The sequence below is a fragment of the Grammomys surdaster genome, unplaced genomic scaffold, assembly GCF_004785775.1.
Source record: "Grammomys surdaster isolate TR1022 unplaced genomic scaffold, NIH_TR_1.0 242, whole genome shotgun sequence".
In the NCBI taxonomy this organism is placed as follows: Eukaryota; Metazoa; Chordata; class Mammalia; order Rodentia; family Muridae; genus Grammomys; species Grammomys surdaster.
Window position 1 is genome coordinate 2873225 of NW_021604687.1, and position 25615 is coordinate 2898839.

Sequence of the window (25615 nt, forward strand, 5' to 3'; positions counted from 1 at the left end):
GGGGGGGGGGGGAGAGACACAGAGACACAGAGACACAGATACAGAGAGAGGTATCTATGCCTGTGTATGACATCTTGGGACATTTATCAAAATGTAGAAGCATTGAGGATATTCCTCTAAGAGTAACTGGATAAACAAAGTTATGTTACATTAGTGCAATAATACATTATTCTTTTGAAAAATTAAATGAGTCATCACTATCATGCTACACATCAAATGACTTATCAGTTATAGTGGGGTGTGAGAGCACAATGCTAAGAGAGAAATGATAAGATCAAAAGGCTATACACTGATTACAACTGTATGACCATTTGAAAGATTCATAACTTTGAAAGTTGTAAAGTCATAGTGAATGTCAGTAGCTGTAAAGAACAGAAGTAAAGGATGGATAGGTAGAGCAAAAGATATTTATGATATGGAGCTATTCTGGACGATACTAAAACAGTAGATAAATGTCAATTTACTTAGGTAAAGCTACAGCATGTACACCACACAAAGGGCATATTGATATATGTTATGACGATTAGTCAATATTCTATTAGCAGGAATAATAATAAATAACAATAATAAAAAATAATATTTACCAATTACACTAAATGTAAATGTTAATACCTGAGATACTAAGAGTGCAAGTTGTATGTTATATACAAACTCTACACTTTCTGTTAAATGTTTCAACAAACATAAAATTACTCTAAAAGTAGTTTATTAATACAAGAAATAAATTATAGCCTAGGTTTTAATCACCATAAAAGGCAAAGCTATAGAATATGTTGAATATATGAGTTACACTTTCAACAATGGGATAATTCTAGCTTTTTACCATGGATACTCCTTGTCCTAGTACGGAGATGTTTGCTGTGATACCTCCTGTGGGATAAGCTGAGAAATTTCAGAGCAGCTGTGCTAGGAGTTTTGCATATCATGAGCTCTGAAAAAAATTACCATGAAGTCTTCTCACTTCTGCATTTTCCTTCTGCTCAGTTGCTCATATGTCCAAAACAGTCAGAGTCAGTACCACAGAGCAAATCTCAGTACTAACAAAATTCTCCCTGATCCCTCAAGAAGAGACAATGCTCAGAGTCATGTATCTATCTTATCAGCACATCTCTCTGGCAAAACCCATGTATTCCTATACTGCATGAGTCACCCATCAACTTCACTGTGATATTCCACATATCCTCCACCCCTAAAGATACCACTGAAACAAAGAGAAGTGAAAACACAATCCCAGCATGGTTTCACCATAAACATGCAACTGTTAATGATTCTCTGCCAGTTAGTGTAATTTTGACTAAAATTTATTCAAAAGCTTATATGATGATTAGATGTTCCATTCTATTGCTTTGCTAATTAGTTTTAGAATACACATTGATGAACTACTAATTCATAGATTTGTATCTTCAGTTTGTGACCCTAAAATATCAGTAGCCATTCAGCCACACCTTATCTGTCAAGTTACCCCTGGGAAGAAAAAATTGGGGTAGGGGGATAAAGTATACCTTCTTAAAATGAAAATTTCAAATTTGTATTAAGCAAAATACAGAATAAAAGCTGTCTTTTCTTTGACAATTTCTGTTCTTATGTTTTATAATCCTGGTACAGTAGGGCCTTGTCATCTATATTCACCTTAGAAGTATAAAATCTTCATGATTGGAAGAGACAGACAAGTTGCATATTCTCACTTCTAAAAATTAGTGAGTGGACAAGCTGTTGCTAAGGAGGGGCAAAAGATCAGGTCATGGGTATGAATCTATGAATCTGAAGAGATTTATTCTAAAAAATGTTATTTAATCATCTTTTATATTAGCATCATAAGTATGCAAAATTAAACATGTAAAGTGCCAGAAGGGAACTTTTACAACATTTTAGTTGCTAAATATATAATAAACATATTCATCTAAATTAGGAAGAGGGGCCCCACTTGCATTTGTGTTAATTTTGTTACAATTATATTTATTTTGTGCCTGCATATATGTATATGTGAAAACGTGCACAATATCATGGAACACAAATTGCCAGCGGGGAATTGCCAACGTACTGTTCTCTTCTACAACTGAGTCCCAGATATTTAACTCAGATTTCAAAGCTTGGAAGTGGGCACAATTACTCATTGAGCCATCTTTACTGATTTCTATTTCTAAGTTCTTTATTTTCTAAGGTCATGAAAATATTAACCAATGTAGTCTCAGTGTTGAGATTTATCACAGGTGTGAGAGGATTACAATGACCAGGACTACAATTACCGAATCCATTAATTATCCTTAGCCCTATGTTCCAATTAAAAAAAAAAGTCTGAATTCCTAGAAAAAGAAAGTGTTACTTCTCTCTTTCTGTCATGAATATATACCATTATATTTTTATTGAATATGTTTATTGAGCTATAGTATGGTGATGTTTTGCATTTATTGTCATAATCTTTATTTAATCTCCATAGCATTCTCATGCTAAAGTTCTGTTTTCTAAAATTATGGCTGAGGACAATAAGCTTAATACAATTTAAAATCACACAAGATCAAGTGAAAATTACAGCATACATATGTTACGTGATCCTTTACTGAGGATTTATTGGCAGTAGGTAGTTGATGATTGAGGAAGAATCCTTCTTTTTAAGATGGATCTGGTTATTGGTGTATTGCTCATGGTCCAGTGGATTACCTCACAACCATGCACATATAGGCACTAATTGGACTTAGTGAATTATCAGAAAAGAGACATAAAGTTTGGAAGTTCTCATATTATGGGGAAAAGAAAATAATTGGAAGGAGTGATGGAGGATAATTGATGATATTTTATATATGTATATATCTAAGAAATTCTCAGAAACAGAAAAAAATTAAATGTCCTTCAAACAAAATATCTTTAGGCTAAATGGTGGGAGAACCAGCATTTGAACCCACATTTCAAAATGCTTTGCTATGTTTATTCCATATTAACCATCATGTGTTTGATTTTACTTTACTTCATCAAAAAACATATTTGAGGTGTATTAGTTAGGGTTCTGTTGAGTCAGAGAACTTGTGTCTCTCTATATTGAGGGAATTTATTGTGATGACTTACAGTCTGTATTCTAATTAACCCAACAATGGCCAGCTGTGAATAAGAAGTCCAAGAATCTAATGGTTTCTCAGTCCCACAATGCTAGTTGTTTCAGCTGGTCTTCTGTATAAGTACAAGAAGTCAGATAGTGAATCTTCCTTCTTCCAATGTCCTTATGTAGGACTCTAGCAGAAGGTGTGGCCCAGATTAAAGGTGTGGACCACCCTGTCTGGAATCAGGATTGCTTTATCACAGGCTGACCTTGAACTCAGAGATCTACTTTCACCAGTCTCCTTGGATTAAAGGTGTGTACTACCTTGCCTGGGCTGAAGGTTTTCATAGACACTATGCCTCAAGATCATCATACCAAGATCCACATCAGAAACTTGTGTCTTTCTGCCTCAAGATCTGGATCAAATTTGAACCCTGCAATTCTGGATTGTCAGATAAATCCAAGTTGACAACCAGAATAGCCATTACACAAGGTTATGTGAATATTGCTGGCATTAACAGCTTTCCAAGGGAGCTGGTTTTATGCCACACATAACAGAGTGCTATATGCATACACATTAATTTAATAATGATTATTCTACAAAGCTTGTAGGACTCAATTCACAGATGTGGATTATCTCTAAGAAATTTGTTGATTTTCTTAGGGTTTATGAAGAAAGACACTGAGCAACAATATATTTTACTCTTCTTAAATTGTACTGACTTTGGTATGAATAAGGCAATTCTGTTATAGATGTCAAAAGAAAAGAACTGATGATCTTGAAGAGCAAGCCATGTGCTATAACAGACTAACACGGAGGTCTTAATAAAGAGTAGGTCGTGTTAATTTTAAAAAGTCAGAAAGAAATGAAGGAAGATAGAAATTGTTTAAATCACATTACACCATTTCTTACCACCGTTTCTGAGTATGTCGCTAACTTTTAAAGTGACTGACCAATACCCTGAATACAGTAAACAGTCAATACCATTTCTCCACAAGCATATAGAAAATTTTGGGAATCTGGAATTATTTGTCTCATTGGAAATGTCCTCTAATTCTCCTCCTTAGAGTCAATTTCTAACTACTGGTAACATGTGACGCTATCTCAGTCCTTGGTCTGGTTTCTTACTTCTCCTAACTACTAACCTAAAATTGTTGTGTTTCATTCAAAGACCGACAGTTCATGGGATACAAGATACCACAAGTAGTGTCTATTCAAATCATTCAGGCCTACTCTTTAAGGTCTTCTTCCACCAACTAAAAAGACTCTTGCTATCTCTCATTAAAGTGCCTAAGGTATGAGATATATATATTTATATATATGTCAAAAAGCAATCATACTTTGCTAACCTCCACTGTCAGTTTCTTTCTAATCAAGCTCTTCACCTTGTTTCCTTTTCTTTTTCTTGTTCTCAACATGTTCTGTTGACTAAACTATGAAATGTATAGATATTTATTCTTCAATGTATTTTTAAGACAGTTTTATTTGTAGATTCAGTAACTGCAAGGAAAAAAAAAGGCCAGCAAATAACTAACCCAGAGATTATTTTGTGTAGCTTTTCATCAGAATGACGTGATTCTTGATATAAGTAGGACTTGCAGGCCAAAGCCCAGATAATCATGTTCTGTATTTTTAGAAAGCATGATATGTTATTCTTATAGACAACCAGATTTAGAATTCATGGAGTTAAATGGTTTTCCATCTAAAATAAAATTGAGAGCCAATTCAAGAAGAAATTGCTCTTTCCCTATTCTATCTTCAACTTCTGATATTGCATACTCAAAGCAGAATGTTAGAATAAGCATTCAGTAATGATGTGTGGAAATTAAAATTGAAATCAAAGTATATTCTCAGCATTGCAAAATTTTGCCCTTAAGTTTTATTTATCTTGTTCTGAAAACAGAATTTAGAGAACCTTGAAAGTACAAACAAAATTTCTCTCTATTCTACTCCTTAAAAGATGACTTGATTGTAGAATGATCCAGGGGTAGACCAATACTGTCTGTTTCCTAGCTCAATTCTACTTGTAAATCAGCAATAACCACCTTACTGAGAGTTTTTTAGCTTTAAAAAGTTCTTTCATGACGATAATTGCCATCATGACCGGATTTTATGGTCTACTCAAGAGATCATGTCTTGCAGCCATATGCAGCTAAATCTAAGTTTTAATCTGAATCCTGCCATTTCTGTGTTGTATATACCTGAAAAGAACTCTAGGAAAATGATTCTTTCAACTCTCCTGTTTTTAATGCTTATCAAGTCTAATGAAAAGTCAAGCAAATTCTAGAATGTGATAAGTTTTTGAATATTTTATTCCAGCTAGACACTTGTGGAATTTCAAATCTCATTTGGAAAATTTTGCATTTACTGGTGTTGAGGAGAAACCGATCTGTGTCATTGCAGAGTAATGGGTGGGACTGTATGGTAAATAATCTTACTATACATCAGAGGAAACATGAGACCAGATTTGTTCTGATGATCATGCTGCTCTGCTTCACAGATGCATCTAAGGACCATTTGAATTAACTGGAAGCCTAGTTTTTTAGCAACAGAAACAAATTTATTTGTCTTTAGATAATGATGAAACTGAAACTACACTTCAACAAGTGGAACAAAGTGATTTGTATATAAAACATATGGATCATTAATACTATAAGATCATACTTATGAGCCATAATATATTTTCTAAGATATGTTCTAAGATGTCTCAATTATACAAATTTTTCTTTCAGTTTTACCCTGAACAAACAGTAATTCAGATAATAATTGATGAAAGACAAGGTCATGAATTTTAAGGACAGTGGGGAAGATTATAAGGAAAGGTTTGGAGGGGTAAAGGGAAACAAAAATATTGTGAATATATTAACCTTGAAAAATGACAGAAATATTATGACTTCTTATGGTCTGATATGCTTGTTAGTCATTCCATTTCCATCCCCTTCCACTTTTTGTATTGCTCTAACTTCAGGAACTTTTTCCTCTGAGGTACTTTAAATCCTTCTTGCTACTTTCCAGGAATTTATTTGATCCTTAACATGCTTTAGGAACTCCTTAATAGCTTTGTGTGACCAGTGATGGCTTTGCTACATTCTATGACTTTCTAGTGTGTATTCTCCATTTACCTTTGCCACTAGTCAACTGCTTAAAATAAAATTATAAGTAAATGTCAAGTTATGAAGTATGATTGAAAGACATGAAAACTAAGATCTATGTTCTGTGCACAAGAAATATACCTAGCTGAAACCTTTTAGAAAGTCTTTGATAAGTTAATTACAGCTCACAGGATTCATAAGTCTCAAAAATTCACAGTGTCAATCTTGTTCCAGCATTTCATTTTAAAATTGCTCTGCCTTCAATAGATTTGTGGTGGGGGGAAGTACTGCTTTCATAAGTTTCAAAGAGAACTGTCAAAAATTTTGAAGAGTTTCAGAAATAATTGGAAATTTTTTCAGGAACTTTTAATCACTGAAATCCCAAAGTGAGTCTAATGTTACAAAAATATTCCTCCTTTTGGAGAGTTCTGTTCACTGATGGGAAGGATTCTTTCCCAATCTCTTATTAAGTGACTGTCACATTCATGTTTAATATATATATATATATATCCATGTGTGTAGAGGGAGGATTTGCATCCCAGGAGAGTAAAATAATATCATAAATCTCTTCACTTTTTTGTTGCCTCAGTGGTAAGATTCACTGTCTCAAAAAATTTACAGTCCCATTCTGTCACTTTGTAGACTGTTGCACAGTAAGACCTCTTACAGTTTGTACCTTTCCAAGTAATAATAAACTAGTACTCATTAGCATAAAGATTCTGTGATACACGTTTTGGTAAAAGCTTTAAAGTTATCAACCTGTTTTATCTTTATGGCAACCTCAGTGACGGATACAATTATCATTGTTAATTTATTTATTTTTAATAAATCAAAAATATTTTTTCTCCATTATGAAACTGACAACATCAAGTAAATAAATAACTGGATGGAAAAGAGGGCTTGCATTATAAGCAGGAAGGTTTGAGTTTGAATTCTCAGCACCCTTGTAAAAATCCAGGAATAGTGCACTCAGTAGCATAGGGAAACAAAAACAAGTTGATTTTGTGCCCCTTGCTCCAGCCATTTGAGTTATATTTGCAAAAGTCAAGATGATTGAGAAACTGTTTCAAGTCTATAACCTGAAAAGCAACACTGCAAGATGTCTCATCCTCTCCTGGCCTGTATAGGTGAGAATACTTGTATATTCACCACATATACACACAGCACACACCTACTAACCCGCACATGCCATACAGATACACACACACACACACACACACACACACACACACCACTACCATTATCACCACTACCACCACTACCATTAACACCACAACATCATTGCAAACCCTAATGTATATTCTTTGAGTTACAGGAGCTTCATAGTTTCTTACATCACATTTATTAATTGTTCAACTTAGTGCCCATATCAATGGTTTTCTGTTCAGAAAGTCTTTTCCTGTGCCAATGAGTTCGTATATCTGGTTTTATGTTGAGGTCTTCTACCCATATGGAGTTCACTTTTGTTCAGGGTGATAGGTATGAATCTGTTGGGATTCTTCTACACTCAAACATCCAGTTTTGATGAGTACCATTTGTTGAAGATGCTGTTTTATTTTCCAGTGTACATTTCTGGCTTCTTCATATAAAACAAACAAACAAACAAACAAACAAACAAACAAACACCAGGTACCCAAAGATGAGAGGAAAATATATGGGTCTTCAGCTTAATTCTACTGATGAACATGTCTGTTTTTATGCCAATATCATGCTGGTTTTGTTACCATAGCTTTGTAGTACAATCTCAAATCAAGGATGGTGATTTCTTTCCTTGTTCAAACATGTTTTAGCTTCTCTTTCTCTCTCTCTCTCTCTCTCTCTCTCTCTCTCTCTCTCTCTGTCTCTCTCTCTGTCTCTCTCTCTCTCTGTCTCTCTCTCTCTCTCTCTCTCTCTCTGTGTGTGTGTGTGTGTGTGTGTGTGTGTGTGTGTGTGTTTATAAGAAGCTGAAATTTTTCCTTTCAAGATAGGTGATGTATTGTGCTGGAATTTCTCTGGGGATTGTATTGAAGCTGAAGATTACTTTTTGTAAGATGGCCATTTTTACTTATAGTAATCCCACTGCCCCATAACCGTGAAAGAGTGCTCCATCTTATGATATCTTCCTAAACTTCACTCTTCAATGTCTTAAATTTTTTATCATACAAATCTTTGATTTCTAGGGTTAGATTACTCCAAGTTGTTTTATATGTTTTATTTATATGAGGCCATTGTGAAAGGTATTTTCCTGAGTTCTTTCTCAGTCCATTTGTTATTTGTATGTAGATAGAGCTGGTGACTTCTCTGAGTTAATTTTATATCCAGCCACCTTCTGAAAATGTTTATCAGCTGAAGAAGTACACTAGTGACAATTTTAGTGTTACTTATGTGTACTATCTTATCATCTGCAAACAGAGATATGTTAAGTTTTTTCTTTGTAACTTGCAATCCCTTGATCTCCTTCAGTTGTCGTATTGCTCTAGCTAAGACTTCAAATACTATATTTAATAGATGTGAAGAGAGTGGACATCCTTGCCTTGTTCCTGATTTTAATGGAATTATTTTGAATTTCTCTATGTTTAAGTTGATGTTGACCATGGGATTGCTGTAAACTGCCTTTATTATGTTGAGGTATGTCCCTTGTCTTCCTATTTTTTTTTTTATTGTGAACAGATGTTGGATTTTGTCAAAGACCTTTTCTGTATCTAATGAGATACTCATGTTGATGTTGTCTTTCAGTTTGTTTATATGGTAGATTACACTTATCAAATTATGTATATTAAAACATTCCTGCATTTCTGGGATGAATCTTACTTGACCATGTTGAATGATTTTTTTTCTGTGCTCTTAGAGTCTGTTTGCAAGTACTTTTTTGAGTAGTTTTGCTTCTGTGTTCATAAAGGAAATTGGTCTATAATTCTTTCATGGGTTTTCATGTAGTTCAGTTAGTAGGGTAACTGTGGCCTTGTTAAAAAAAAAAAGGTAACATTCTGTTTTGTGGACTAATTTGAGCAGTATTGGCATTAACTCTTCTTTGATAGTCAATAGTATTATACACTAAAACCATTAGTTCCTGGATTAATATATGTTGTGAGACATTTAATTACTGCTTTTATTTTATTAGTGACAATAGATCAATTTAAATTGCTTATCTGATCTTGATTTAGCTTTGTTAATCATATATGTATATATGTACATATATGATATGTACATATATGATATGTACATATGTGATATGTACATATATGCATACATGATTATAAAGTCTAATGTCTATATAATATTTGGTGAAGTATAGGTTTTTAGAGTATGTACTATATGTCTTTATGTCTTTTTATCCTTGATATCTATTATTATATCTCCCTTTTCATTTATAATTTTTAAAATATGGCTATTTCTGTCTCTGCATTTTAGCTAATTTTGATAAAGGTTTGCTAATCTTATTGATTTTTTTCAAAAAGACCAACTCTTTATGGCATTGATTCTTATATTTCTTATACTGTTTTTTTTATTTTATTGATTCCAGCCTTCAGTTTGATTATTTCTTGCCATTTACTTTTACTTCTTAATTATGCACTAGAGCTTTTAAGATGTGCTATAAAATTACTAGAATGACATCACTTTATTTTCTTTTTATTTTATTTTTTATTAATTATTTTATTTACATTTCTAATGTTGCCTCCCTTCCTGGCCTCTCTTCCATGAATCTCCTCCACAATCCCCTTCTCCTTTGCCTATTAGAGGCTGCTCACCCACCTACCCTAACAACCCTGGCTCACACCTCTAGTATCCTGTTCCTCTGGGGCATCAAGACTCCATAGGACCAAGTGCCTTCCCACCCACTGATACCAGATAATGTAATCCTTGGCTACACATTTAGCAGGAGCCATTAACCAGCCCATGTATAGTCTTTGGTTGGTGGTTTAGTCCCTGGGAGCTTGGAGAGGCTTGGTTAGTTGATATTCTTGTTCTTCTATGAGACTGCAATCTCCTTCAACTCCTTAAATCCTTCCTCTAACTCTTCCATTGGGGTCCCCTTGCTCAGTCCAATGGCTGGCTGAGCATGTGCATCTGTTTTATTCAGGTGCTGGCAGAGCCTTTCAGAGGAAACCCATACCAAGCTCCAGTCTGGAAGCACATCTTGGCATCAGCAACAGTGTCAAGATTTGGTGTCTTCTGATAGGATGGATCCCATGGTGGGTGGTCTCTGGTTGCCCTCCACTTTTGTTCCTGCATTTCCTTTAAACAGGAACAATTCTGGGTTAAAAATTTTGAGGTGGGTGTGTAGCCCCATACCTCAATTCAGAGTCATATCTACTGAAAGTGGTCTCTTAAGGTTCTCCCTCCTCTCTGTTGGGTATTTTGGAAAATGCCATCCATATTGGGCCCTGGGAAACTCTTGCATCCCTGGTATCTGAGACTTTCTAGTGGTTCCCTCTGTTTCCCTCCCCCCACTGCTACATATTTCTATTTATTTTCCTGGCCATCTGGACTTCTCTCCAGTCTTTTTCCATACTTTTTCCTGCCCTCACTTTTCCCCTTCCCATCTCCTCTCCCTCCCAAACCCCTCCCACTCTCTGTCTCCCATGATTATTTTGTTCCCCCTTCCAAGTGGCATAGAAGCATCCACACTGTGGCCTTCCTTCTTGTTAATATTCATATGGTCTGTGAGTTATATCATGAGTATTCTGAGCTTTTTGGCTAATATCCACTTATCAGTGACTATACATCATATATTTCCCCTAAGGTCTGTGTTACTTCACTCAGGATGATATTTTCTAGTTCCAACCATTTGCCTGCAAAGAAACGTTCAGAATCCTTTGTTATCAGGGAAATTTATATCAAAACAACCCTGAGATTCTACTTTACACCAATCAGAATGGCTAAGATCAAAAACTCCGGCAATAGCACAGGCTGGCAAGGATGTGCAAAAAGAGAAACACTCCTTCATTATTGGTGGGATTTCATGCTAGTATATTCACTTTGGAAATCAATCTGGAAGTTCCTTAGAAAACTGGAAATATTTCTACCTGAAGACCTAACTGTACCACTCCTCGGCATATACCCAAAAGATTCTCTACCATATCACAATGATGTGTGCCCCACTATGTTCACAGCAGCCTTATTTAGAATAGCCAGAAGTTAGAAACAACCCAGATGTTCCTCAACAGAAGAATGGATACAGAAAATGTGGTATGTTGACACAACAGAATACTGCTCAGCTATTAAAATCAAGGACTTCATTTTTTTTTTATTTTCTGCATATTGTTCCATCAAATTGCCTCTTAGAATCACCTTCATTGTGTCCCACAAGTTTGGGTATGTGGTTTACTTATTTTCATTCAATTCTATAAAATATTTAATTTCCTTCTTACTTTATGTCTTGACCCCTTTTTCATTCTGAACTGAACTGAGTTGTTCAGTTTCATTGAGTTTGTGAATTTTCTGTTGTTTATATCAATTTAGTCTTGCTTTGTGTCTGAGTATGTATATTTGCAAGGCATTGAGACAAAGATATATTCTTTTATATTAGGAAATATATTTTTCCATCCTTTTACATGAAGTGATGTTATCCTTGATATTATGTTGCTTGGATGAAGCAGGATAGATCTACTTTCACATCCATTTTGCTAGTTTGTGGATTTTATGGGAAATTGAGACTGTTGATGGGGAGAGATATGAGTAAACATTGTTTGCTGTTCCCTACAATTTTGTTGTTTCTGGGAGTGTGTGTGTGTGTGTGTGTGTGTGTGTGTGTGTGTGTGTGTGTGTTTATATCCTACTTGTTGGTCTGGGATTATTTATTCCTAGTGGGTTTTTTGGTGGTTGTTTGGTTGGCTTCGGCTTTGTTGTTGTTGTTGTTTTGATTGTATTTATTTAGTTAGTTAGTTAGTTAGTTTGTTGAAAGGGAAAGGATTAACTCTTCTAGTTTAGAGTTCTCCTAATGTAATGCCTACTATAGAGCTGGATTTTAGATAAATAAAACATAGGTTTCTTTTTGTCATACAATTTCTTATTTTCTCTATGTATTGTGATTGAATAAATATCATGATTGAGAGAGTTGGTTATAGTAGTCTAAGTTGGCATCTCTGATCTCTTAGGGTCTGTAGAATTTCTCTTCTGGTCCTGTCTTTTTTGAGTTTACACTGTTTGCCTCTTGTACCTTGACAGACATCTTATTCTTTGGATTTGAGAATTTTTCTTCTATAATTTTGATTCTTAGATTCCATTATTCTTAGATTTAGTATTATCATACTATCACAGATTTCCTGGATGTTTTGTGCCAAAATATTGTTTTTTAGATTTCACATTTTGTTTGACAAAGGTATCCAGTTTTTCTATATGCCTTTAATGTCTGAGATTCTCTCTTTCATCACTTTTATTCTCTTGCTGAGGCCTGCCACTGAGCTTCATGTTTGAGTTCCTAAATTTTTAATTTCCTCAAGTAGGGTTTTCTTTATTGATTTTATTTTCATGTTCAAGTCTTGAATGGTTGTATTCATTTTCTTCTACTTTGTGTTTTTGTAAGTTTCTTTAAGATATTTGTACATTTTCTCTTTAAGAACTTCCATTATACTCAAAATGGCTGTTTAAAGGTGTGTGTGTGTAGTGTATGTGTGTGTGTGTGTGTGTGTATCTGTGTGTGTATCTGTGTGTGTGCCATGTGCTTCAGCTATGTTGTGATACTCAAGATCTGCTCTTGTGTTAGGATTGCTGGTGTCTAGTGGACACATATTGCTCTCTTCCATTGATAGTGCTTTTGCACTGGTGTCTAAATGTTTGGGTTTAAAAAGATTGTAATTCTTGGTTTTTACCAAATTTTTACCAAAAATTTTTACCTTAAATTTTTACCAAATTCAAGGTAATTTTTTACCTTGTTTTCTGTTGCTCTTTCTGTGCTTTTAGGGGAGTGTGATGGCTATGCATTATTTTGTAGGAAATTCTACTGAAATCCTGATAGGTGTAGCCACTAGGGGGGTCACAGGTAAAATGTATTTTTAGGAATTGGGAGCTGATACAAATGGGAATCAGTTGGGAGAAGGCTGAAGAGATCCACAGGAACAAAGAAAGCAAATTGTTGACCAGGATATGCTTAGTCCTCTGGGGATGGTGGTTGATTAAGGAAAAGCAACAGAGGAATGTCTGCCGCAGAGCTCTGGATGAGAATGGGGTAGTGGACTCAGAGGAATGGAAGGAGCTGTAGAGATCTGCAGTTACCTTACCCTCTTTCGTTGCCAGAGTAACATGTGAGTTCACAGGGACTATCCACTAGATTCGAGAAATAGGATAAAGCAGCAAGTGGGGGAGAAAAGTTAGAAGGAGAGAGATCTGCATGACCCATTGAAGTTGGGACAGAGAATGGGAAGGAGGTAGCACCAGGTGACCTGAGAATTGTGTTTGGGAGAACCCAAATCTGAGCAAGAGATTAGAACCTGTAGTTAGCCTGTGGGCCTTCCTGACTGATGTGGCCTGATGATTCCTAGGGATAACTTGATTGTATGTTAAACATAGCAAATGGAAATGGCAAGAGAGAAGTAATCATGTAGAGAGAGGTGATTCTGCAGTTTTTGAGGCAATCATGTCCTAAAAGTTCTTCTTTACTATAGTTAGCCACAAACTCCATATGGACAGAGAATATTTCTATTAATGTTTACTAAGAGACCTCTTAGTGGCTACAGTACTCTTAAGCCACACTTGATAAATGTTTATTAGTTTTGAGTAATTTCTCAAAGTGAGTAAGACATATACTATAACACCATTCATTCTGAAATACAAGTGCAGGTTGAAAGTGTTCCAACATTTAATCTACCAAGATATGTCCATAGAAAACAAGTATTAAAAGGAGTATTTCTTGTTTTTGTACTGTGACTTTTTATGATTAAACATAACCAGAAGTTAGTCAAATGGAAGAAACAAACCTCAATGAATATCGAAGTTACTACATAGTAGAAAAATCTGTAGCAATCAAATTTATATAAATGGTGATAGAATAACTTCATGCTTTTTATTACTTGTCTTGTCATTTACAGCATATTCACAAGTAAAACTGAATGTAATTTAATGGTGTTAGTAAAAATGTCCTGGTTACAAAACTGCCTTATATTATCATTAAAATTACCAAGATTTATAACTACAAGTCTGCCTTTCTTGTCTGCTTAGTGGCGTTGAACTATTAAAAATAACAATTCTAAGACAATTCCAATCCTAAAATTGTTTATTTACATTTGTCTTTATTTAAAGAGTTTAAATGTTTCCATTCAAGTCTGATATGAACATAACACACTGCTTCCTCAAACAAACCACAGGGTCTCCTTAGATATTGGATGTCTGATGCTAGATCTGGTCTGAAACTCCAAAGAGACAATTAAAAGTAAATGGCAGGGCATAGTGGGGTATGCCTGTAATACCCAAGATAGGAAAACCATGAGTTCAAGACCTGCCTGTACCATGTAGTGAGTTCAAGGCATTCAGAGCCACCAGTGAGACTCAATTTCAAAATAAAATATTTTTTAAAAAAATATTTTAAATAGCCAACTGTTTTACCAAACAATAACATTTGAAAGTAAGAATAACTCCAAAAATCTTAGTTATAATGAAATGCTTGAAGTTCCAAAAACTTCTGCAAATACTTGAGATTAAGATCAGTTTTGAATAGTAAACTATTCAAACCAAAGTAACGGACCTAGAAACAATCACACAATATATTAATTGTTTGTAATTTATTATTAAATTTTAGGAAAAAGCTGTGTTCATCCTTCTTATTTATCTAATTCTTGTACTCTGCCAAAGAGAGACTTCAGTCTATAAGAAAAACTATTCTACATCTTGGAGTAATTGCATCGTCCTGCCTGCCAATGTGCTTTATACACTCATTCATCAAACTTTTCCTGGCCAAAATTTATGTACCATAAAAGCCTTTTGAAATGCATAATAACAAGACTTAATCCATGTCTTCAAGAAATTCACAGACAAGGAGGGCAAGTAGGGTAATGTAGTTTTCCACTACAACAGTTGCTACAGAATTGAGGATTTTCTCCATTTTTCACTTCTGACCATCAAGAGTTATATGGTTTGTATAACAATCTTACACATTCCATTCCTATTTTGAAATATGAACAATGTGAACCTAAAGGCAAGCATTATCTCAGTCTCTACTATTTTTGTGGAAGTCATTCTAAGTGTTTATGTGTATTCTATTCTTTAATGATAATTTAATAAAAACACAGATATTATTTACTTTTGAGGATGAGGAAACTGAGAAGCTAAAGTGAAAATAACTTTCTTAAAGTCATTCAGCTATCAAATAGTATATTCAGATTGTCAGCCCAAGCAATCATGTTGAATGTTGTATAATTCCTACTGGCTTTCAGTGTCTCCTCTGAAGAGTCAGGTCCTTTCTAATGAGTCTACCTATACGTGACTTGGTCTTTTTCTCTTACAGCTTTTAATATTCTTTTTTTTTTTTGTCAGTACATATAATCTTTCAACAAGCTTTCTGTACCTTGATAGGTAGGCACCTCCTTCTTTATGTTAGGGAAATTTTCTTCTATTATTTTATTTCAAATATTTTCTGTGCCTTTAGCTTGGATTCCTTGTCCTTCCCCTATCTGTAATCTTTTCATAATGTCCCAGGTCACCTATTTTTTTGGGGGGGGGTAATCTTGGATTTTGTTTTTTGTTTTAAGATGATATTTGACTAACATGTCATATTTTGTGTCTGTATTCAAGACTTAAATTTCTCTCTTCCACATCCTATAATTTGTTGGTAAGCCTTACCTGAACAGTATATGTTTGATATCATACATTTTTCATTTCACTTTGTGTTCTTTCAGTAATTTTCTACTTTCATGTCTTAAAATTCTTTACTATTTTATTTAATTGTTTGTGTTTGCACAGTCTTCATAAACACATTTATTTATATCATCTTTAAGGTCCTTGAACATATTCATAATTGCTACTTTGAAGTCTTTGTATTGTTTTTCAGCTAAATTTTATTTTGGAGGGGCATACTTGAATTAATATTACTAGACTCTAACAAAGATATATTGTGTTAGCTGTTAACGTTTGTGATTTTGTGCAGGGATATAGGCACATGTAGTTATAAAATTTGAGTTGTTCCTTGGTATTGATATCTGATATTGTCTTTGTTAGATGAGAATTCCACTATTTGGCTACTGTTCCTCACTCTTGGTCCTAAACAAGGGTGGTAGCTGTAGAGTCTCTCATAGAAAATGCATTTGTGAGTCAGTTAAAAGAATGGAGATGGTTTAGGTTGAATGGCTGGGAGGCCTTGGGAAAGAACTTGAAATTGGAGTCTACACAAGAAGAGAAATATTTAGGGAGAAGTAGTAGCTTGGGAACAGAGACTTCTGCAAACAGGTGCCAAAGGAGCAAGAGTAAATCTGGAGAGATCAAAATAGAACACAGGAAGAATAGGAAAATATCATCTACTTGTGTCCCAGACTGGAGTGGCCACTGGGGATCCCTAGTGGGAAGTATTTCTGTGAATTTATAGGTGATTCAAAGGAATAAATAGGAACTAGAGGGTAAGGCAAGGAAGGCTGGTAAGAAATAGCTAAGCCATAGTAATAGGTTTAATTGGTTTTCACACATTTTAATAGTTATATTTTATGCCTTACTATGCTACAGATTAACTTACATTTTTTAGGGGAAGACTATCAAAAGGAAACCACATAGGAAAGGATTGAAAAATGATAGAAACAGAAAAGAGAAAGCATAAATCTATCTTGTTTATTTGCTATTTAAAAAAGGAAGGATAAAGGAGAAATAAGGGGATAAAGGTATAGAGTGTAGATGGAATCCCACTTGATTGCTTGCTACAGACTAGAGTCAGTGTGTTTTGATACCAAGATGTTCTTTGCACACATGGGTTGTCCTTTGAAAGGTTAGATGAAGATGCTAGTGTACTGGGAAATTCATTTACATTGAAAACATTTCTCACTGCTTCTTTCATCATCAGATTGAATTTTAATTGCCTAAGCACAGTCCTTTGCAAGGTCTCATGTTTAGTCACAGGTATTAATCACTTCAATAGTGGTCTTTCACAGATTGAATCATGTGTACTAGCTACACCTCAGCACAGTCCTTGGATTATGAATGTTGTTTTTCTCCTCTGGGTAGTTTCGAGTTGTGAAACCATAGCTTATATAGTCTTGACAAAGGAATTCCTTCATGGTTTGTGTCACAGATGATATTTACACCTTATAAAGACTTTTTGAGTCTTCTTGAAAGATGGTCTCACCACTGGGTGGTTGGTCTTTCGTGATGTTGAGAATGCTGTTTGGAACCTGAGTCTAGTTTCTCCTGGGCACACTGGCTTTCAGATTTCTGTCTTCCTAAATACCTTTCCTGGTTCTAAGGTCAAATTTCTTTCCCACAGTCTAGAAGTAGTCTCCTTGTCAGATTTCAGCCTATAGTGCCATTACACTTGCTCTGAATCTTTCAAGACTGAAGTTCACAAAAGGTCTTGAGTTGCCCAGCTTCAGCTCAGCAGTAGTCTTTTGAAAATCCTGTCTTTCCTCAGCAGGAATCCTTGTAACTTGAAGTCTCCCTGCTGCACTAGTCCAGTGCCTAGAATAGAGCATTTTCCTGGCATCTTTCTTATTTCTGCTGATATTGTATGCATTCTTTGTTGCCTTTCTCTCTTTATCTTATTTGTTCTCTATAAAATGTCTATTGATAAGAGTTCAGTGCTGATTTTCTGTAGCTCTCTGTCATGAGGGCTCCAGTGACACTCTCACTGGGATGGGTTGATTTCCAGCTTTTTGAAATAGCTGAATACAATTGTAGTTTTAAATGAACCACACTTTATATGTTCATCCATTGGGAAACATTAGACTGGTTTCATTTCTCAACTATTCTGAATGGTTGCAATAAAAATGGACCCAGGTAAAGCATTTGCCATACTAGCCTAACAACCTGGTTCTGGATCCTTAGAAGCAATGTAAAAATCCAGATGTAGTATTGTGAATACCTGTAATCTAATACTGCATCCACCAGGAGATGGAAACAAAAATTGCTTTAAAAATATGATCAAGTTAGCCTAACATGTGCAGGAAAAAAAAAAGAGTTCTTGTCTCAGGACAGGGTGGAAGGTGATGACTGACCATTGAGGTTTCTTCTAATTCCTCAATAGAGTATGGTAGATATGTACCTCCAACAAAGAAGCACAAACATAAATGCACACACACACACACACACACACAGACAGAGAGAGAGAGAGAGAGAGAGAGAGAGAGACAGAGACAGAGAGAGAGACAGAGAGAAAGAGACAGAGAGACAGAGAGACAGAGTCAGAGAGAGAGAGAGAGAGAGAGAGAGAGAGAGAGAGAGAGAGAGGGAGAGAGAGAGAGAGCGCACTACAAACCGGTCAACATATTAGTAAGTTTCAATTTATATATATATATTTGAATGATTGGGTGGGTATAGGAATTTCTAATTTCTAAATCATTTTTGATCTTTGAAAGTCATTTTTCATGAAGCAATAATACTCACTACTGTATTAAATTGTCATCCACAATTACTCAATGAAAGTAGAAAATCTGAGCTCTAAGAACCTCAGTGGAGAATTGAGGATGTCACAATTACTAAATAAGAGATAAATAATTCAATCCCGCTTGTTGAAATTTATGTCCTGGGAGCAATGTCTCTCTTGACCTGTCCCTAGTTTCCCTGTGACACAGTTGCCAGTTTTACATTTTACTTAGTAATTTCTTCCTGTCATGCCCATCAGATTCAAGGAGACTCAGAAAAAATATTCTTGGTGAAGGGCCAGAAAAGTGTTTTGTGTCAGATGATTTTCCATCAATTTTTTTCTCCCAATGTGTCACTCCTACCCAGGACTTTCATGAAATCAAAGAAACACTCTCTGGTAAAGAAGATTACAACTCGCAAAAGTTGTACTTTAGAACAGATGAAGAAAACAATGTCTATCTTTGGGGATTCTTACTTGCAAACTCTTAGAATTAAAAGTGGTTCAATACTGAGAAGCCTTTGCTAAGCTAATTCAACTCCTGAGGAGGTTTAATTCGAAACAATTAGAACGGTGAGTGTGAATACCCAGCGTTTTTCTCTTGTGGAGGAGAGAGAACCGAAGGTGCATTTAAAGGAAGCTGGGCAAAGCTGCTTGGTGGGCAGCGGAGCCTAGCTATAACTTGCTTGCTTTCCAACTCTGTCTGCCAACTTCAGCAGCACAGTTGTTTCCTGCTGAGAACAGATTCTGCTTGTTCAGTGCATGTTTGTGAAGAAAGACATTTTCAGACACTCAGATATAATGGGGCATTCACACATTTGAAATCCAGCTAAATTTGCCCCTGGGGTACATAGAAAAGATGCCAGGAGGACAGACTTGCCCGGAAGTGGCGATGGAAGTAGACTATGTTGACTTAAAATTGAATTCAGGCAAATAGCCCAGCTACCCAGGAGACAGTTTCATGCCAAGAGCGTGCAGATTATTGTTCTCCCCATTCAGGTTTAGACCAAGTGTTCTCCTCTCCAGGGTGTCACCTTGGTTACTTAATTCTTGGCAGGAGGGTTCAGATTGAACTCCCCAGAAGTCCCTTCCTCATTATGCTTCTCCATTTCATTCTTCCGCCCCACCCCCGCCCCTGTGACAGTAACCCAGAGAAATCTATCAGTATTACAAATCTAGTTTTTCAAGCTCTGTTTTAAAGGGTTTCTTGCTGCTTATCAATAAATTCTAGTCTGTTTTCCTGGGTATATATGACCAGACTTTTAACCTTTCACTTCCATTGACTATCCCTTTCTTGTTTTTCTCTTCATGCTGATGCACAAAATTATGGCTGCATCTTGAACTTGTCACCTTAATGAATACTAACTTCACAAGTGACTCACTTCACTTCCACTTCCTCCCTTCCCTTGTCCACCTAGTGAATACTCTAGGGCTCTAAACACATCTTTTCCATTGGAAATTTTTCCTGGATGTTTTTTCTTTTCTGCTGTCCTAGTAAAGGACACCTGCTACTTTTTCTCATGTGTCACATGATACCCAATGTAAGACTCATTTTACAGAATTGTGAAAATAAGAGAAAAAGAAACTTACGCATACCAGAAGTGAATAAATGTGGTATCACACCCTTCTGTTTACTTGTCTGTCTCAGTAGATCACACGAAAAAGTTATTCTACCACGCCTTTTTGTAATTCAGAAACTACTACCATGTAACTAGCTCACATCAGAATCTTCACAAATGTTTTGTTTTATTTTATGGGTGGTAAACTAAATGATGCTATCAGAGTTTCTCATATGATCCACATATGTGCCAGAACGTCAACCAGTCTTGCTCTACAAACTTGTCTGATTTGCTTCCTCTTTCTTGGTTTTACCCCAAAATGAAATATCTATAAAAGACTGGCAATAATAACAAAACAAAAACAAAACAAAAAACTCTAAATGCTACTGTATCACATGCTGGCTCATATCATTTCTTAAAGATGTTTGCTTATTTATGTTAACACAGTAATTTCAGTTCGTTCTGCATATATGTGCAATGGTATGAGGGCACCCACTAGGAACTAGTAAGATAAAGATAAATAACTGTCCTTCCCCAGCATCTATGAAGAAGCAAATAGATCCTCTACTAGAGGTAGGACCTCAGGAAACCCTCCCTGGTGCATGGTGAAACTTTGAATTTCTTGATCTTGTGCAGGGCCTTGTGGAGGTCCTCACAACTATGAGTTCATGAGTGCAACATCCATGTTGTATGTAATAGACAGCATTTACGGTACTCCGGTTCTCATCCTTAGCACTGAGAGGATTTGATATCGATACCTTGTCTACAGCTTAGCTGTCAGAGTTTCTTATCCTCAAGTCTATGAAAAGTATCATGCCTTTGCTTTGATCATTGCCCAATGTGATAGAAGCTCCTCTTACCAAGTTTGGGTCATCATAAAATAAACATAAATATTCAAAAGACAGTTTAACAACATAACAATTTATAAAATCTTCATCAATCAATTCTCCCAAAGGGCTTATGATCTCAGTACATGGTTTTTTACTATGTTTACAATATCAGGTATAAATTCCCTCCTGTGTATCAGGCCTCAAATGTAGCCATGGAGACAGTTGATTACTCCCATGAGCAATCTTTTCAGTATTGCCCCAGTGAGGCAGTCATTCATTGTAGGTTGGTTATATAATACAATGTCTAGCTCTGCATATGACCATGATTTTCTTCTACAGTAACCTGAATAGCACCTTCCAGCACTATGAGATCCAGCAAGCAGGAGGCTTTCTAGTTAAGTTCAAGACTAAGTTTTCTATTCTACAACCAAATACTGTGCTATTACTGTTTACTTGTCTCTCAGTAGATCTCATGAAAAAGTTATTCTACCATGTCTTTTTGTAATTCAGTAACTACCATCAGGTAACTAGCTCACATTGGAATCTTCACAAATATTTTGTTTTATTTTATGAGTGGTGAACTAAATGATGCTATCAGAGTTTAATACTGATAAGAAAATATACCTAAAGGGAGAAATACAAGGCAACCAAGTACTGAAAACCACACTTTAAATCACTAAGCAGGATTTGTCTCAGTACCCACTGGCATTAACATGGAGGAAATCAGAAAACTCAGAAACATGAAACACATTCATTGAACTGTATGCAGAAAGACTAAAGGAATATAGATGACATCAGTTAGCAATAAAACTTACTAATTTTGACAAGTTTCATGAACTTTCTATAAATAGAATTAATAATTTATCATAATTACCTAAATGGCATTTCTTTTAATGAGCTTTCAATTCTATATGCTATTCCCAATTCTTAATTTAAACTAAGCTACCAGTGAAATAGTGATGTGTTAGAATTATAAGCAACTATCTCTTACAGAATTTATGCAATCTGACTGAGAAAACAAATGGATTTCCTTAAAGATGTATCAAATTCCATTTTGTTCACAGGCAATTAGATTATCATGACACAGGACAATCACCTACAGGAGATAAATGTTATTTAAAAATAGCATGACTACATATTTAAACTCTTACCAATTTCTGCAGTAAAACAATAAACAACTCCTTTTCACTCACAAAAAAAATTTCTTCCATTGGGTAATAAATTATATGGTGATGTTACAAAAATAGTGGATGTGATCTATGCAGATACTTCACCTTTCACAATGGAGAAGTGTGGAAATATTGAGGTAAAGGACACACTCTTTACTGTCAGAGAATTCAAAGGCTGGAGTTCAATCCATTTGGAGAGAAAGAAAGGGAAAGAAAATGACATTACCATGCAATCACTGACAGAACAGAGATGCTGAAGCATAGAAACTATGTTCTAAGAAAGTATTGAGTTTAGAGTGAGAATGACCACAACTTATTAGGATTAGTGGGTAGAACCACCTTACTCATAATAGTAAAATTATCATTGTCCTAACCATGAAATATAATGACCAAAATTGGTGAGAAAGTTAAACGAGAGATTTTGAAACAGTGAAATCATTAGCATCTATGCTGTAAAGGTTACATGAATGAATGTAAAGCCAAAAGGAAAATATATAAACTATACATCCCAGTGGTCTCCTTTGCTAACTACTATTGACACCTACTTCTGCCCTGGAAACATTTAGAAAATTACAGATCCTCAGGACTTATCCTTTTTTATTTGTTTAATAAACTACTATGTATAGTTTCTGGTAGTGAATATGAAGCACTGATGAGTCTTCAAAGGTTTCTTGGTGAATTTTCCAGCAAGCCTGGAAAATCCTTCTGACATCAGTACTGCATTGGACACAAATGCAAGATGAACTGCAAATGCCCTCCTGCTTTCAGGATATGGGTGTAATTATACCTTTCTACCAGGAACGTATCAATATTTCTATACTTATCATGTGATCAGAATCATGTTAGCAGTTGATTTAAATTATATGCGGTAAGTTTATGCTGATAGAACTGAGAAGTCAAACAACACAACACAAAACAAAAACAAAAAGAAACCCAAAACAAAACACACACACAAAATTTGACACTACAAAATAAAAACGGAAACATTCTTGAGAAATGACTCTGTGGTTAATAATACTTGAAGTTCTTGGGAAGAATCCAAGTTAAGTTCCCTGCACTCAAGTCCTACGAATCATAGCCACCTATAACTCCAGCTTCAGGGGACTGGTAGTATCTTCTGGCCTCTGAGTATACTAGCACAAACATGTTGGGCGCACAAGCACATGCACGTGTGCGCACACATACACACACACACACACACACACACATCTAAAAAATTAGAAAAAAAAACCTAAGGAAAGATAAGAGAAATGAGTTTTACAAAAACAATATGAAGTAAGAATTCATATTTTGGACTCGATTATTTACACTAGATTTGCTATCTTTTTCCTTGCATAATATTTTTATTAATGATTTTGGAATTGTTATACAAGGTACCCTTATCATACTCTTCTACTATTCCTCCCATACCCACCCTTCCACACTTTTGACCTCCCCTCACAAAGGAAAAAAAAAAGAGATACACCAAGTATCAAGTATCAATTTGTGTTGCCCATATTCTCATTAGAACATGGACCAACTCCCAGTGGCCAGCCTATTAAAAATAACTGAACCTTTGTCTATCCCCAATCCCAACCAAAAACAATCAACTGTGAAGAGTCACATTTCAGTATCTTTATCACAATTTTTAACAACTCACTTCAATAGCTTCCTGTCTAGATTGTTTCTTCTTTTTTTTTGGAGAGTGGGGGTGGAGAGCTCTTACAGAAACTGTTAATGTTATTCATTCTCAATTATGAGTCTGCAGTCATCAACACCACTGCAAAAGACTCTTTCTTGAAGTTGACAGCAGCACAGACCATGGACATTTACAAGTCTTTCGGTAGCAGCACTTAACACAGACCTCAGTATGGTCTCCTGTGGGCAGCCCTGATTATGAACATGGCCCCAGTGATCCATACAAACCACAAACATCAACATAGTCTCCTACAGGAATAAGACCCCGGACATCAACATCTTAAGTGAAGAGAAAGTTTTTAGTGACTAAGTGAAAGGAGAGATGGAGAGTATCCTCGTCTTTAAAGTGCTCTTAGGCATTAATTTCTAGTTGAACAATATTTTCCTACAATTCTGCAGGCTAGAAATCTAAACTGAAGCTGCCAGCAGGGCTATTATCCTGAGAGTCTCATTTTTTAGCTTGCAGATGGTCACACTCTTGCTGATTCCTTGCATAGTTATATCCTGTGCCTGGTACCATTCACGGTTTTCTAAGAACATTGATAATATGGATGAGTGTTCATAGAAAATAGCCTCATTTAGGCATCTCTTTAAATATCTTATCTTTGATATGATTATATTTTTAGTCACAAAGGTTTTAGAAGAGAAAAATAATGCAGCCTATCATAAAATGTCACTGGCAGCTCTTAATTTAGTGGATTACATGGTTACAACCCTGTAAATGGCATTAAAACATCTTAGCTGTCTTTATTTAGCCTCAAGTACTTATTACTTCCTCATGAAACAAATAGACTCATGGGCCTATCTTGATCAATATGGTGTTTGATGACCGATAATCGTAATATCAACTTGAAAACTTCCTGTGGGATAGACATCTTTGTATGAAGTGTACTGTATAATACAATTTGCTTTTACATTGTTGCTGTCAGTTTCCAAAGACCATACATATTACTTTCCTGTTTACATATGCTTTTTATGATCGACTATATATGTTATTTCATATTTCACAACAATTCATGGACATAAGGATGAATAGATAATTCTATCACTCTCATGTAAACACATATATGTGTGGTTGTGGGTGTCTGCCTGTCTCTCTTTTTTTGTTGTTGTTTGCACATAAATGGGCATTTGCCAAGTTTCTGTTCATTAGAAGTACACTCACCAGTGTCTCACACTGCCAGTCTGAGGAGGTGTGAGCAACAATATTTCATTTTGATACATATCATACATTAGACTAATCTAAGAATTATGTTTAACTTTTTCCTTCTCAATAGTTGAGTGACAAAAAAACTGCTTGTGCAGGCACAGAAGTTGCTTAGGGAATAATTACTGACTTATCAATGGTAGATTTGCAGAATGGTAGATTCAATGGTAGATTTAAGCATGGTTGTTATTGTTGGCTCTGATCATGTTTCATATAAAACATACTATTTAATCCGATAGTTGAATGCTCTCATATCCCCAGAGTTGTCGCTATCTAAAGTTAAATGGTTTAAATGTATCTTATATTCACCAGATGAAATTGTTGTCTCAGTGGACTAGTGCTGAAAAAATCTCACCCTTTCTATCTCTTTCTGAACCCTGCCTGGCTGGTTCTATTCAGCTTTTCTGGTTCAAATTCCTCTCCAAGCTTGGTAATTCAAACTGGCTTCTCTCAGCTTCTGACTGATTTGTTCCCTGTATCTCTGCCTCTGCCTCTCTGCCTCTCTGCCTCTCTGCCTCTCTGCCTCTCTGCCTCTCTGCCTCTCTGCCTCTGCCTCTCTGCCTCTGCCTCTCTGCCTCTG

At 35.6% G+C, this 25615-nt stretch overlaps 1 protein-coding gene across 1 annotated transcript in view; it reads left to right on the forward strand.

Annotated features, from left to right (window-relative positions):
• Grm5 (glutamate metabotropic receptor 5) overlaps window positions 1-25615 on the forward strand; it is a 492924-nt gene that overhangs the window by 292669 nt on the left and 174640 nt on the right. The gene's annotated exons all lie outside the window — the stretch shown is intronic.